The sequence below is a fragment of the Hyla sarda genome, unplaced genomic scaffold (assembly GCF_029499605.1).
Source record: "Hyla sarda isolate aHylSar1 unplaced genomic scaffold, aHylSar1.hap1 scaffold_204, whole genome shotgun sequence".
Lineage (NCBI taxonomy): Eukaryota > Metazoa > Chordata > Amphibia > Anura > Hylidae > Hyla > Hyla sarda.
This window is the reverse complement of record NW_026608702.1, coordinates 245,876-260,892: the sequence shown is the minus strand read 5'-3', so window position 1 is coordinate 260,892 and position 15,017 is coordinate 245,876. Positions and strand designations below refer to the sequence as shown.

The window sequence follows — 15,017 nt, the reverse complement described above, 5'->3', positions numbered from 1 at the left end:
CTGTAGTTCTGAGGGTTCTAGATGGATGCAACAATCTCCTGTTGCTTCTATGAAGGCCATAATAGACGACATCACCAAACAGCTCCATAGTCACATACACAGCAAAGGAGAGATGTTGTTTACACCTAGTGATGTCAGTGGTATTGAGTGACATCACAGCACAGTGCTAAGGCTCCTGGGCCTGGACACAGCAGCGGCTGCAATATCTCAACGGAGAATACGTTTATATATATGTGTGTGTGTGCGCGTATATATATATATATATATATATATATATATATATATATATATATATTTCTCCGCCGAAATCACTTTTAAACCCATTTCCACCTTTTTTTCCCTTCTCTTCCTCTTACTTTTTTTTCACGTTTTTTTACGTTTTTCTCCTTTTCGCCTCTTTTCTGGGCGTATTATTCTTCTTTTTCTTCTTTTTTTTCGTCTAATGCATACCCCATCAGTGCAGCAATGCTTATTCAATACCGCCAGCAGATGGAGACACTGGGGGATAATTTTCTAAGGATTTATACTGATTTTTCCTGTCTGAATTTGTCGCACAGAAAGTTGCAGGCCAAATATGTGTGACATTTCTGCGACTTTAGCTTCTAGAGCATTTTTACAACATTATACATAGGTGCTGAATACATAAAAAGCGACTGTTCAGCGACAGACAAGTCGCATCGGCTGAAAGTAGGCCAGAATGTCAGTCCATGTTGGAGCAGGTTTAGATACAGTCTAAAGCATAGATCTCAAAGTCTGTGCACAGAATTTAGCAAGGGCCTCGCACCTTCTGATGCATCAGGTAGGTGCACTATAGCATAGCCTAACCCTCTGTACTTTGGTCTATATTGATGCGGGACATAGACAGCCAGCTGATGACCAATCCATTAGTGCAATGGATGGCTGGAAGCATTTGTCTTTGCCTTTGCAATACCACAGAAGCAATGCATGGTCAATGTACAGCAATGACACACCTGTGTGAACAGCCAGGAGACCCCCCCATGTTATGTTACATAGTTACATAGTTAGTACGGTCGAAAAAAGACATATGTCCATCAAGTTCAACCAGGGAATTAAGGGGTAGGGGTGTGGCGCGATATTGGGGAAGGGATGAGATTTTATATTTCTTCATAAGCATTAATCTTATTTTGTCAATTAGGAACATTCAGCACCCACCCGCTATCAAGGCAGCTGCCTATCATGTCATGCCCTACCTGCACAGGTGTGCTGGCTACTCAAATGATCCAATTAAGGAGGCCATTTAGTCAGCAGCAGCAGAAGTCCTGTGCCTGGACGCTCCAACAGCGGCCAGACACAAGCAGAAGCAGCAGAAGCAGCAGCAGCACCACCTTTTGTTTTTTGGCTGCAGCAGCAGCAGCAGCAGCAAGGCCCACAGGGCTGGCTAGCTGGCTAGCCAGCAAGCAGGTAGCAATGAAAGTAGGAATCTTTCTTTTTAACCCTGTAAGGGGGTGGTGCACTGTACCCGAAGATACTGCCATATCGGGTCAATGCATAGGGCGACGGAAGCAAGCTTCGAAATCGGCCCCCGTTCTCAAAAATCCATTTAATATATGGTCCCCAGATAGGGGACGTATCAGATATTAAACTGATAAGAACAGATACTACACTTGATCTTAGCCAAAAGGCCGAGAAGCGATAACCGTGAAAGGGGCGGGCCCAACAAGGTCCCCTTCATGGGCACTATCACTGCTTGCTGTCAGGGAGGCTGCCAGACAATTTTCCATGCACACTTTGGGCTGGGGGGCAGTCAACCACCAGTACACACAGCAGAACCTAAACCCATACCATTATTGCTAAGCAGCAAGACAGGGGCCCATTGCACTCCCACGGGGCCTTTTTAAATGCAATCCATAACCCGGATTTGCCAGGAACCCTTCTTACTCCTCCTACTTGCATGTGACACTGGGCTTAGGATCTGCATAGGAAACACACACACAAGCACACACCTACCTTTGTTGCCTGCAGATGCCTCCTTGGCTGTCCCCAAACGGTATCAAACCAACACCCACGGGAAGCTGTAAGCATAGAGGACATGCCTGCACCCCATTGGACTTACCTGTGTGGGTTAAATCCGGGTTATTTGACAACCTATGGCGGTGATGGTTCTGCTCAGGCAGAGCAGTGCTGATGCTCCTCATAAAGCTGTCGCTGCTGTGAAGGTTCTAGGTGACATCACAATCCCTATGGTTACATACACAACAAAGCTGGGTTGTTGTTGTTTACACTCTGCAAGGCCTGTGGAAGTGAGTGACATCATAGCACTGTAGTTCTGAGGGTTCTAGATGGATGCAACAATCTCCTGTTGCTTCTATGAAGGCCATAATAGACGACATCACCAAACAGCTCCATAGTCACATACACAGCAAAGGAGAGATGTTGTTTACACCTAGTGATGTCAGTGGTATTGAGTGACATCACAGCACAGTGCTAAGGCTCCTGGGCCTGGACACAGCAGCGGCTGCAATATCTCAACGGAGAATACGTTTATATATATGTGTGTGTGTGCGCGTATATATATATATATATATATATATATATATATATATATATATATATTTCTCCGCCGAAATCACTTTTAAACCCATTTCCACCTTTTTTTCCCTTCTCTTCCTCTTACTTTTTTTTCAAGTTTTTTTACGTTTTTCTCCTTTTCGCCTCTTTTCTGGGCGTATTATTCTTCTTTTTCTTCTTTTTTTTCGTCTAATGCATACCCCATCAGTGCAGCAATGCTTATTCAATACCGCCAGCAGATGGAGACACTGGGGGATAATTTTCTAAGGATTTATACTGATTTTTCCTGTCTGAATTTGTCGCACAGAAAGTTGCAGGCCAAATATGTGTGACATTTCTGCGACTTTAGCTTCTAGAGCATTTTTACAACATTATACATAGGTGCTGAATACATAAAAAGCGACTGTTCAGCGACAGACAAGTCGCATCGGCTGAAAGTAGGCCAGAATGTCAGTCCATGTTGGAGCAGGTTTAGATACAGTCTAAAGCATAGATCTCAAAGTCTGTGCACAGAATTTAGCAAGGGCCTCGCACCTTCTGATGCATCAGGTAGGTGCACTATAGCATAGCCTAACCCTCTGTACTTTGGTCTATATTGATGCGGGACATAGACAGCCAGCTGATGACCAATCCATTAGTGCAATGGATGGCTGGAAGCATTTGTCTTTGCCTTTGCAATACCACAGAAGCAATGCATGGTCAATGTACAGCAATGACACACCTGTGTGAACAGCCAGGAGACCCCCCCATGTTATGTTACATAGTTACATAGTTAGTACGGTCGAAAAAAGACATATGTCCATCAAGTTCAACCAGGGAATTAAGGGGTAGGGGTGTGGCGCGATATTGGGGAAGGGATGAGATTTTATATTTCTTCATAAGCATTAATCTTATTTTGTCAATTAGGAACATTCAGCACCCACCCGCTATCAAGGCAGCTGCCTATCATGTCATGCCCTACCTGCACAGGTGTGCTGGCTACTCAAATGATCCAATTAAGGAGGCCATTTAGTCAGCAGCAGCAGAAGTCCTGTGCCTGGACGCTCCAACAGCGGCCAGACACAAGCAGAAGCAGCAGAAGCAGAAGCAGCAGCAGCACCACCTTTTGTTTTTTGGCTGCAGCAGCAGCAGCAGCAGCAAGGCCCACAGGGCTGGCTAGCTGGCTAGCCAGCAAGCAGGTAGCAATGAAAGTAGGAATCTTTCTTTTTAACCCTGTAAGGGGGTGGTGCACTGTACCCGAAGATACTGCCATATCGGGTCAATGCATAGGGCGACGGAAGCAAGCTTCGAAATCGGCCCCCGTTCTCAAAAATCCATTTAATATATGGTCCCCAGATAGGGGACGTATCAGATATTAAACTGATAAGAACAGATACTACACTTGATCTTAGCCAAAAGGCCGAGAAGCGATAACCGTGAAAGGGGCGGGCCCAACAAGGTCCCCTTCATGGGCACTATCACTGCTTGCTGTCAGGGAGGCTGCCAGACAATTTTCCATGCACACTCTGGGCTGGGGGGCAGTCAACCACCAGTACACACAGCAGAACCTAAACCCATACCATTATTGCTAAGCAGCAAGACAGGGGCCCATTGCACTCCCACGGGGCCTTTTTAAATGCAATCCATAACCCGGATTTGCCAGGAACCCTTCTTACTCCTCCTACTTGCATGTGACACTGGGCTTAGGATCTGCATAGGAAACACACACACAAGCACACACCTACCTTTGTTGCCTGCAGATGCCTCCTTGGCTGTCCCCAAACGGTATCAAACCAACACCCACGGGAAGCTGTAAGCATAGAGGACATGCCTGCACCCCATTGGACTTACCTGTGTGGGTTAAATCCGGGTTATTTGACAACCTATGGCGGTGATGGTTCTGCTCAGGCAGAGCAGTGCTGATGCTCCTCATAAAGCTGTCGCTGCTGTGAAGGTTCTAGGTGACATCACAATCCCTATGGTTACATACACAACAAAGCTGGGTTGTTGTTGTTTACACTCTGCAAGGCCTGTGGAAGTGAGTGACATCATAGCACTGTAGTTCTGAGGGTTCTAGATGGATGCAACAATCTCCTGTTGCTTCTATGAAGGCCATAATAGACGACATCACCAAACAGCTCCATAGTCACATACACAGCAAAGGAGAGATGTTGTTTACACCTAGTGATGTCAGTGGTATTGAGTGACATCACAGCACAGTGCTAAGGCTCCTGGGCCTGGACACAGCAGCGGCTGCAATATCTCAACGGAGAATACGTTTATATATATGTGTGTGTGTGCGCGTATATATATATATATATATATATATATATATATATATATATATATTTCTCCGCCGAAATCACTTTTAAACCCATTTCCACCTTTTTTTCCCTTCTCTTCCTCTTACTTTTTTTTCACGTTTTTTTACGTTTTCTCCTTTTCGCCTCTTTTCTGGGCGTATTATTCTTCTTTTTCTTCTTTTTTTTTCGTCTAATGCATACCCCATCAGTGCAGCAATGCTTATTCAATACCGCCAGCAGATGGAGACACTGGGGGATAATTTTCTAAGGATTTATACTGATTTTTCCTGTCTGAATTTGTCGCACAGAAAGTTGCAGGCCAAATATGTGTGACATTTCTGCGACTTTAGCTTCTAGAGCATTTTTACAACATTATACATAGGTGCTGAATACATAAAAAGCGACTGTTCAGCGACAGACAAGTCGCATCGGCTGAAAGTAGGCCAGAATGTCAGTCCATGTTGGAGCAGGTTTAGATACAGTCTAAAGCATAGATCTCAAAGTCTGTGCACAGAATTTAGCAAGGGCCTCGCACCTTCTGATGCATCAGGTAGGTGCACTATAGCATAGCCTAACCCTCTGTACTTTGGTCTATATTGATGCGGGACATAGACAGCCAGCTGATGACCAATCCATTAGTGCAATGGATGGCTGGAAGCATTTGTCTTTGCCTTTGCAATACCACAGAAGCAATGCATGGTCAATGTACAGCAATGACACACCTGTGTGAACAGCCAGGAGACCCCCCCATGTTATGTTACATAGTTACATAGTTAGTACGGTCGAAAAAAGACATATGTCCATCAAGTTCAACCAGGGAATTAAGGGGTAGGGGTGTGGCGCGATATTGGGGAAGGGATGAGATTTTATATTTCTTCATAAGCATTAATCTTATTTTGTCAATTAGGAACATTCAGCACCCACCCGCTATCAAGGCAGCTGCCTATCATGTCATGCCCTACCTGCACAGGTGTGCTGGCTACTCAAATGATCCAATTAAGGAGGCCATTTAGTCAGCAGCAGCAGAAGTCCTGTGCCTGGACGCTCCAACAGCGGCCAGACACAAGCAGAAGCAGCAGAAGCAGCAGCAGCACCACCTTTTGTTTTTTGGCTGCAGCAGCAGCAGCAGCAAGGCCCACAGGGCTGGCTAGCTGGCTAGCCAGCAAGCAGGTAGCAATGAAAGTAGGAATCTTTCTTTTTAACCCTGTAAGGGGGTGGTGCACTGTACCCGAAGATACTGCCATATCGGGTCAATGCATAGGGCGACGGAAGCAAGCTTCGAAATCGGCCCCCGTTCTCAAAAATCCATTTAATATATGGTCCCCAGATAGGGGACGTATCAGATATTAAACTGATAAGAACAGATACTACACTTGATCTTAGCCAAAAGGCCGAGAAGCGATAACCGTGAAAGGGGCGGGCCCAACAAGGTCCCCTTCATGGGCACTATCACTGCTTGCTGTCAGGGAGGCTGCCAGACAATTTTCCATGCACACTCTGGGCTGGGGGGCAGTCAACCACCAGTACACACAGCAGAACCTAAACCCATACCATTATTGCTAAGCAGCAAGACAGGGGCCCATTGCACTCCCACGGGGCCTTTTTAAATGCAATCCATAACCCGGATTTGCCAGGAACCCTTCTTACTCCTCCTACTTGCATGTGACACTGGGCTTAGGATCTGCATAGGAAACACACACACAAGCACACACCTACCTTTGTTGCCTGCAGATGCCTCCTTGGCTGTCCCCAAACGGTATCAAACCAACACCCACGGGAAGCTGTAAGCATAGAGGACATGCCTGCACCCCATTGGACTTACCTGTGTGGGTTAAATCCGGGTTATTTGACAACCTATGGCGGTGATGGTTCTGCTCAGGCAGAGCAGTGCTGATGCTCCTCATAAAGCTGTCGCTGCTGTGAAGGTTCTAGGTGACATCACAATCCCTATGGTTACATACACAACAAAGCTGGGTTGTTGTTGTTTACACTCTGCAAGGCCTGTGGAAGTGAGTGACATCATAGCACTGTAGTTCTGAGGGTTCTAGATGGATGCAACAATCTCCTGTTGCTTCTATGAAGGCCATAATAGACGACATCACCAAACAGCTCCATAGTCACATACACAGCAAAGGAGAGATGTTGTTTACACCTAGTGATGTCAGTGGTATTGAGTGACATCACAGCACAGTGCTAAGGCTCCTGGGCCTGGACACAGCAGCGGCTGCAATATCTCAACGGAGAATACGTTTATATATATGTGTGTGTGTGCGCGTATATATATATATATATTTCTCCGCCGAAATCACTTTTAAACCCATTTCCACCTTTTTTTCCCTTCTCTTCCTCTTACTTTTTTTTCACGTTTTTTTACGTTTTTCTCCTTTTCGCCTCTTTTCTGGGCATATTATTCTTCTTTTTCTTCTTTTTTTTCGTCTAATGCATACCCCATCAGTGCAGCAATGCTTATTCAATACCGCCAGCAGATGGAGACACTGGGGGATAATTTTCTAAGGATTTATACTGATTTTTCCTGTCTGAATTTGTCGCACAGAAAGTTGCAGGCCAAATATGTGTGACATTTCTGCGACTTTAGCTTCTAGAGCATTTTTACAACATTATACATAGGTGCTGAATACATAAAAAGCGACTGTTCAGCGACAGACAAGTCGCATCGGCTGAAAGTAGGCCAGAATGTCAGTCCATGTTGGAGCAGGTTTAGATACAGTCTAAAGCATAGATCTCAAAGTCTGTGCACAGAATTTAGCAAGGGCCTCGCACCTTCTGATGCATCAGGTAGGTGCACTATAGCATAGCCTAACCCTCTGTACTTTGGTCTATATTGATGCGGGACATAGACAGCCAGCTGATGACCAATCCATTAGTGCAATGGATGGCTGGAAGCATTTGTCTTTGCCTTTGCAATACCACAGAAGCAATGCATGGTCAATGTACAGCAATGACACACCTGTGTGAACAGCCAGGAGACCCCCCCATGTTATGTTACATAGTTACATAGTTAGTACGGTCGAAAAAAGACATATGTCCATCAAGTTCAACCAGGGAATTAAGGGGTAGGGGTGTGGCGCGATATTGGGGAAGGGATGAGATTTTATATTTCTTCATAAGCATTAATCTTATTTTGTCAATTAGGAACATTCAGCACCCACCCGCTATCAAGGCAGCTGCCTATCATGTCATGCCCTACCTGCACAGGTGTGCTGGCTACTCAAATGATCCAATTAAGGAGGCCATTTAGTCAGCAGCAGCAGAAGTCCTGTGCCTGGACGCTCCAACAGCGGCCAGACACAAGCAGAAGCAGCAGAAGCAGCAGCAGCACCACCTTTTGTTTTTTGGCTGCAGCAGCAGCAGCAGCAGCAAGGCCCACAGGGCTGGCTAGCTGGCTAGCCAGCAAGCAGGTAGCAATGAAAGTAGGAATCTTTCTTTTTAACCCTGTAAGGGGGTGGTGCACTGTACCCGAAGATACTGCCATATCGGGTCAATGCATAGGGCGACGGAAGCAAGCTTCGAAATCGGCCCCCGTTCTCAAAAATCCATTTAATATATGGTCCCCAGATAGGGGACGTATCAGATATTAAACTGATAAGAACAGATACTACACTTGATCTTAGCCAAAAGGCCGAGAAGCGATAACCGTGAAAGGGGCGGGCCCAACAAGGTCCCCTTCATGGGCACTATCACTGCTTGCTGTCAGGGAGGCTGCCAGACAATTTTCCATGCACACTCTGGGCTGGGGGGCAGTCAACCACCAGTACACACAGCAGAACCTAAACCCATACCATTATTGCTAAGCAGCAAGACAGGGGCCCATTGCACTCCCACGGGGCCTTTTTAAATGCAATCCATAACCCGGATTTGCCAGGAACCCTTCTTACTCCTCCTACTTGCATGTGACACTGGGCTTAGGATCTGCATAGGAAACACACACACAAGCACACACCTACCTTTGTTGCCTGCAGATGCCTCCTTGGCTGTCCCCAAACGGTATCAAACCAACACCCACGGGAAGCTGTAAGCATAGAGGACATGCCTGCACCCCATTGGACTTACCTGTGTGGGTTAAATCCGGGTTATTTGACAACCTATGGCGGTGATGGTTCTGCTCAGGCAGAGCAGTGCTGATGCTCCTCATAAAGCTGTCGCTGCTGTGAAGGTTCTAGGTGACATCACAATCCCTATGGTTACATACACAACAAAGCTGGGTTGTTGTTGTTTACACTCTGCAAGGCCTGTGGAAGTGAGTGACATCATAGCACTGTAGTTCTGAGGGTTCTAGATGGATGCAACAATCTCCTGTTGCTTCTATGAAGGCCATAATAGACGACATCACCAAACAGCTCCATAGTCACATACACAGCAAAGGAGAGATGTTGTTTACACCTAGTGATGTCAGTGGTATTGAGTGACATCACAGCACAGTGCTAAGGCTCCTGGGCCTGGACACAGCAGCGGCTGCAATATCTCAACGGAGAATACGTTTATATATATGTGTGTGTGTGCGCGTATATATATATATATATATATATATATATATATATATATATATTTCTCCGCCGAAATCACTTTTAAACCCATTTCCACCTTTTTTTCCCTTCTCTTCCTCTTACTTTTTTTTCACGTTTTTTTACGTTTTTCTCCTTTTCGCCTCTTTTCTGGGCGTATTATTCTTCTTTTTCTTCTTTTTTTTTCGTCTAATGCATACCCCATCAGTGCAGCAATGCTTATTCAATACCGCCAGCAGATGGAGACACTGGGGGATAATTTTCTAAGGATTTATACTGATTTTTCCTGTCTGAATTTGTCGCACAGAAAGTTGCAGGCCAAATATGTGTGACATTTCTGCGACTTTAGCTTCTAGAGCATTTTTACAACATTATACATAGGTGCTGAATACATAAAAAGCGACTGTTCAGCGACAGACAAGTCGCATCGGCTGAAAGTAGGCCAGAATGTCAGTCCATGTTGGAGCAGGTTTAGATACAGTCTAAAGCATAGATCTCAAAGTCTGTGCACAGAATTTAGCAAGGGCCTCGCACCTTCTGATGCATCAGGTAGGTGCACTATAGCATAGCCTAACCCTCTGTACTTTGGTCTATATTGATGCGGGACATAGACAGCCAGCTGATGACCAATCCATTAGTGCAATGGATGGCTGGAAGCATTTGTCTTTGCCTTTGCAATACCACAGAAGCAATGCATGGTCAATGTACAGCAATGACACACCTGTGTGAACAGCCAGGAGACCCCCCCATGTTATGTTACATAGTTACATAGTTAGTACGGTCGAAAAAAGACATATGTCCATCAAGTTCAACCAGGGAATTAAGGGGTAGGGGTGTGGCGCGATATTGGGGAAGGGATGAGATTTTATATTTCTTCATAAGCATTAATCTTATTTTGTCAATTAGGAACATTCAGCACCCACCCGCTATCAAGGCAGCTGCCTATCATGTCATGCCCTACCTGCACAGGTGTGCTGGCTACTCAAATGATCCAATTAAGGAGGCCATTTAGTCAGCAGCAGCAGAAGTCCTGTGCCTGGACGCTCCAACAGCGGCCAGACACAAGCAGAAGCAGCAGAAGCAGCAGCAGCACCACCTTTTGTTTTTTGGCTGCAGCAGCAGCAGCAGCAAGGCCCACAGGGCTGGCTAGCTGGCTAGCCAGCAAGCAGGTAGCAATGAAAGTAGGAATCTTTCTTTTTAACCCTGTAAGGGGGTGGTGCACTGTACCCGAAGATACTGCCATATCGGGTCAATGCATAGGGCGACGGAAGCAAGCTTCGAAATCGGCCCCCGTTCTGAAAAATCCATTTAATATATGGTCCCCAGATAGGGGACGTATCAGATATTAAACTGATAAGAACAGATACTACACTTGATCTTAGCCAAAAGGCCGAGAAGCGATAACCGTGAAAGGGGCGGGCCCAACAAGGTCCCCTTCATGGGCACTATCACTGCTTGCTGTCAGGGAGGCTGCCAGACAATTTTCCATGCACACTCTGGGCTGGGGGGCAGTCAACCACCAGTACACACAGCAGAACCTAAACCCATACCATTATTGCTAAGCAGCAAGACAGGGGCCCATTGCACTCCCACGGGGCCTTTTTAAATGCAATCCATAACCCGGATTTGCCAGGAACCCTTCTTACTCCTCCTACTTGCATGTGACACTGGGCTTAGGATCTGCATAGGAAACACACACACAAGCACACACCTACCTTTGTTGCCTGCAGATGCCTCCTTGGCTGTCCCCAAACGGTATCAAACCAACACCCACGGGAAGCTGTAAGCATAGAGGACATGCCTGCACCCCATTGGACTTACCTGTGTGGGTTAAATCCGGGTTATTTGACAACCTATGGCGGTGATGGTTCTGCTCAGGCAGAGCAGTGCTGATGCTCCTCATAAAGCTGTCGCTGCTGTGAAGGTTCTAGGTGACATCACAATCCCTATGGTTACATACACAACAAAGCTGGGTTGTTGTTGTTTACACTCTGCAAGGCCTGTGGAAGTGAGTGACATCATAGCACTGTAGTTCTGAGGGTTCTAGATGGATGCAACAATCTCCTGTTGCTTCTATGAAGGCCATAATAGACGACATCACCAAACAGCTCCATTGTCACATACACAGCAAAGGAGAGATGTTGTTTACACCTAGTGATGTCAGTGGTATTGAGTGACATCACAGCACAGTGCTAAGGCTCCTGGGCCTGGACACAGCAGCGGCTGCAATATCTCAACGGAGAATACGTTTATATATATGTGTGTGTGTGCGCGTATATATATATATATATATATATATATATATATATATATATATATTTCTCCGCCGAAATCACTTTTAAACCCATTTCCACCTTTTTTTCCCTTCTCTTCCTCTTACTTTTTTTTCACGTTTTTTTACGTTTTTCTCCTTTTCGCCTCTTTTCTGGGCGTATTATTCTTCTTTTTCTTCTTTTTTTTCGTCTAATGCATACCCCATCAGTGCAGCAATGCTTATTCAATACCGCCAGCAGATGGAGACACTGGGGGATAATTTTCTAAGGATTTATACTGATTTTTCCTGTCTGAATTTGTCGCACAGAAAGTTGCAGGCCAAATATGTGTGACATTTCTGCGACTTTAGCTTCTAGAGCATTTTTACAACATTATACATAGGTGCTGAATACATAAAAAGCGACTGTTCAGCGACAGACAAGTCGCATCGGCTGAAAGTAGGCCAGAATGTCAGTCCATGTTGGAGCAGGTTTAGATACAGTCTAAAGCATAGATCTCAAAGTCTGTGCACAGAATTTAGCAAGGGCCTCGCACCTTCTGATGCATCAGGTAGGTGCACTATAGCATAGCCTAACCCTCTGTACTTTGGTCTATATTGATGCGGGACATAGACAGCCAGCTGATGACCAATCCATTAGTGCAATGGATGGCTGGAAGCATTTGTCTTTGCCTTTGCAATACCACAGAAGCAATGCATGGTCAATGTACAGCAATGACACACCTGTGTGAACAGCCAGGAGACCCCCCCATGTTATGTTACATAGTTACATAGTTAGTACGGTCGAAAAAAGACATATGTCCATCAAGTTCAACCAGGGAATTAAGGGGTAGGGGTGTGGCGCGATATTGGGGAAGGGATGAGATTTTATATTTCTTCATAAGCATTAATCTTATTTTGTCAATTAGGAACATTCAGCACCCACCCGCTATCAAGGCAGCTGCCTATCATGTCATGCCCTACCTGCACAGGTGTGCTGGCTACTCAAATGATCCAATTAAGGAGGCCATTTAGTCAGCAGCAGCAGAAGTCCTGTGCCTGGACGCTCCAACAGCGGCCAGACACAAGCAGAAGCAGCAGAAGCAGCAGCAGCACCACCTTTTGTTTTTTGGCTGCAGCAGCAGCAGCAGCAGCAAGGCCCACAGGGCTGGCTAGCTGGCTAGCCAGCAAGCAGGTAGCAATGAAAGTAGGAATCTTTCTTTTTAACCCTGTAAGGGGGTGGTGCACTGTACCCGAAGATACTGCCATATCGGGTCAATGCATAGGGCGACGGAAGCAAGCTTCGAAATCGGCCCCCGTTCTCAAAAATCCATTTAATATATGGTCCCCAGATAGGGGACGTATCAGATATTAAACTGATAAGAACAGATACTACACTTGATCTTAGCCAAAAGGCCGAGAAGCGATAACCGTGAAAGGGGCGGGCCCAACAAGGTCCCCTTCATGGGCACTATCACTGCTTGCTGTCAGGGAGGCTGCCAGACAATTTTCCATGCACACTCTGGGCTGGGGGGCAGTCAACCACCAGTACACACAGCAGAACCTAAACCCATACCATTATTGCTAAGCAGCAAGACAGGGGCCCATTGCACTCCCACGGGGCCTTTTTAAATGCAATCCATAACCCGGATTTGCCAGGAACCCTTCTTACTCCTCCTACTTGCATGTGACACTGGGCTTAGGATCTGCATAGGAAACACACACACAAGCACACACCTACCTTTGTTGCCTGCAGATGCCTCCTTGGCTGTCCCCAAACGGTATCAAACCAACACCCACGGGAAGCTGTAAGCATAGAGGACATGCCTGCACCCCATTGGACTTACCTGTGTGGGTTAAATCCGGGTTATTTGACAACCTATGGCGGTGATGGTTCTGCTCAGGCAGAGCAGTGCTGATGCTCCTCATAAAGCTGTCGCTGCTGTGAAGGTTCTAGGTGACATCACAATCCCTATGGTTACATACACAACAAAGCTGGGTTGTTGTTGTTTACACTCTGCAAGGCCTGTGGAAGTGAGTGACATCATAGCACTGTAGTTCTGAGGGTTCTAGATGGATGCAACAATCTCCTGTTGCTTCTATGAAGGCCATAATAGACGACATCACCAAACAGCTCCATTGTCACATACACAGCAAAGGAGAGATGTTGTTTACACCTAGTGATGTCAGTGGTATTGAGTGACATCACAGCACAGTGCTAAGGCTCCTGGGCCTGGACACAGCAGCGGCTGCAATATCTCAACGGAGAATACGTTTATATATATGTGTGTGTGTGCGCGTATATATATATATATATATATATATATATATATATATATATATTTCTCCGCCGAAATCACTTTTAAACCCATTTCCACCTTTTTTTCCCTTCTCTTCCTCTTACTTTTTTTTCACGTTTTTTTACGTTTTTCTCCTTTTCGCCTCTTTTCTGGGCGTATTATTCTTCTTTTTCTTCTTTTTTTTCGTCTAATGCATACCCCATCAGTGCAGCAATGCTTATTCAATACCGCCAGCAGATGGAGACACTGGGGGATAATTTTCTAAGGATTTATACTGATTTTTCCTGTCTGAATTTGTCGCACAGAAAGTTGCAGGCCAAATATGTGTGACATTTCTGCGACTTTAGCTTCTAGAGCATTTTTACAACATTATACATAGGTGCTGAATACATAAAAAGCGACTGTTCAGCGACAGACAAGTCGCATCGGCTGAAAGTAGGCCAGAATGTCAGTCCATGTTGGAGCAGGTTTAGATACAGTCTAAAGCATAGATCTCAAAGTCTGTGCACAGAATTTAGCAAGGGCCTCGCACCTTCTGATGCATCAGGTAGGTGCACTATAGCATAGCCTAACCCTCTGTACTTTGGTCTATATTGATGCGGGACATAGACAGCCAGCTGATGACCAATCCATTAGTGCAATGGATGGCTGGAAGCATTTGTCTTTGCCTTTGCAATACCACAGAAGCAATGCATGGTCAATGTACAGCAATGACACACCTGTGTGAACAGCCAGGAGACCCCCCCATGTTATGTTACATAGTTACATAGTTAGTACGGTCGAAAAAAGACATATGTCCATCAAGTTCAACCAGGGAATTAAGGGGTAGGGGTGTGGCGCGATATTGGGGAAGGGATGAGATTTTATATTTCTTCATAAGCATTAATCTTATTTTGTCAATTAGGAACATTCAGCACCCACCCGCTATCAAGGCAGCTGCCTATCATGTCATGCCCTACCTGCACAGGTGTGCTGGCTACTCAAATGATCCAATTAAGGAGGCCATTTAGTCAGCAGCAGCAGAAGTCCTGTGCCTGGACGCTCCAACAGCGGCCAGACACAAGCAGAAGCAGCAGAAGCAGCAGCAGCACCACCTTTTGTTTTTTGGCTGCAGCAGCAGCAGCAGCAGCAA

General features: G+C 45.8%; 6 non-coding genes across 6 annotated transcripts; all 6 read right to left on the bottom strand.

Annotated features, from left to right (window-relative positions):
* Positions 1 to 1,464: 1,464 nt before the first annotated feature.
* LOC130317898 (U2 spliceosomal RNA) lies at positions 1,465 to 1,655 on the bottom strand. Its single transcript, XR_008864903.1, has one exon. It is a non-coding gene; the product is annotated as a U2 spliceosomal RNA (small nuclear RNA).
* A 2,094-nt stretch (positions 1,656 to 3,749) lies between these two features.
* LOC130317897 (U2 spliceosomal RNA) lies at positions 3,750 to 3,940 on the bottom strand. Its single transcript, XR_008864902.1, has one exon. It is a non-coding gene; the product is annotated as a U2 spliceosomal RNA (small nuclear RNA).
* Positions 3,941 to 6,023: 2,083 nt separating this feature from the next.
* Positions 6,024 to 6,214, bottom strand: LOC130317895 (U2 spliceosomal RNA). Its single transcript, XR_008864901.1, has one exon. It is a non-coding gene; the product is annotated as a U2 spliceosomal RNA (small nuclear RNA).
* A 2,058-nt stretch (positions 6,215 to 8,272) lies between these two features.
* On the bottom strand, positions 8,273 to 8,463 carry LOC130317894 (U2 spliceosomal RNA). Its single transcript, XR_008864900.1, has one exon. It is a non-coding gene; the product is annotated as a U2 spliceosomal RNA (small nuclear RNA).
* Positions 8,464 to 10,545: 2,082 nt separating this feature from the next.
* On the bottom strand, positions 10,546 to 10,736 carry LOC130317984 (U2 spliceosomal RNA). Its single transcript, XR_008864981.1, has one exon. It is a non-coding gene; the product is annotated as a U2 spliceosomal RNA (small nuclear RNA).
* A 2,086-nt stretch (positions 10,737 to 12,822) lies between these two features.
* Positions 12,823 to 13,013, bottom strand: LOC130317893 (U2 spliceosomal RNA). Its single transcript, XR_008864899.1, has one exon. It is a non-coding gene; the product is annotated as a U2 spliceosomal RNA (small nuclear RNA).
* Between the last annotated feature and the right edge of the window lie 2,004 nt (positions 13,014 to 15,017).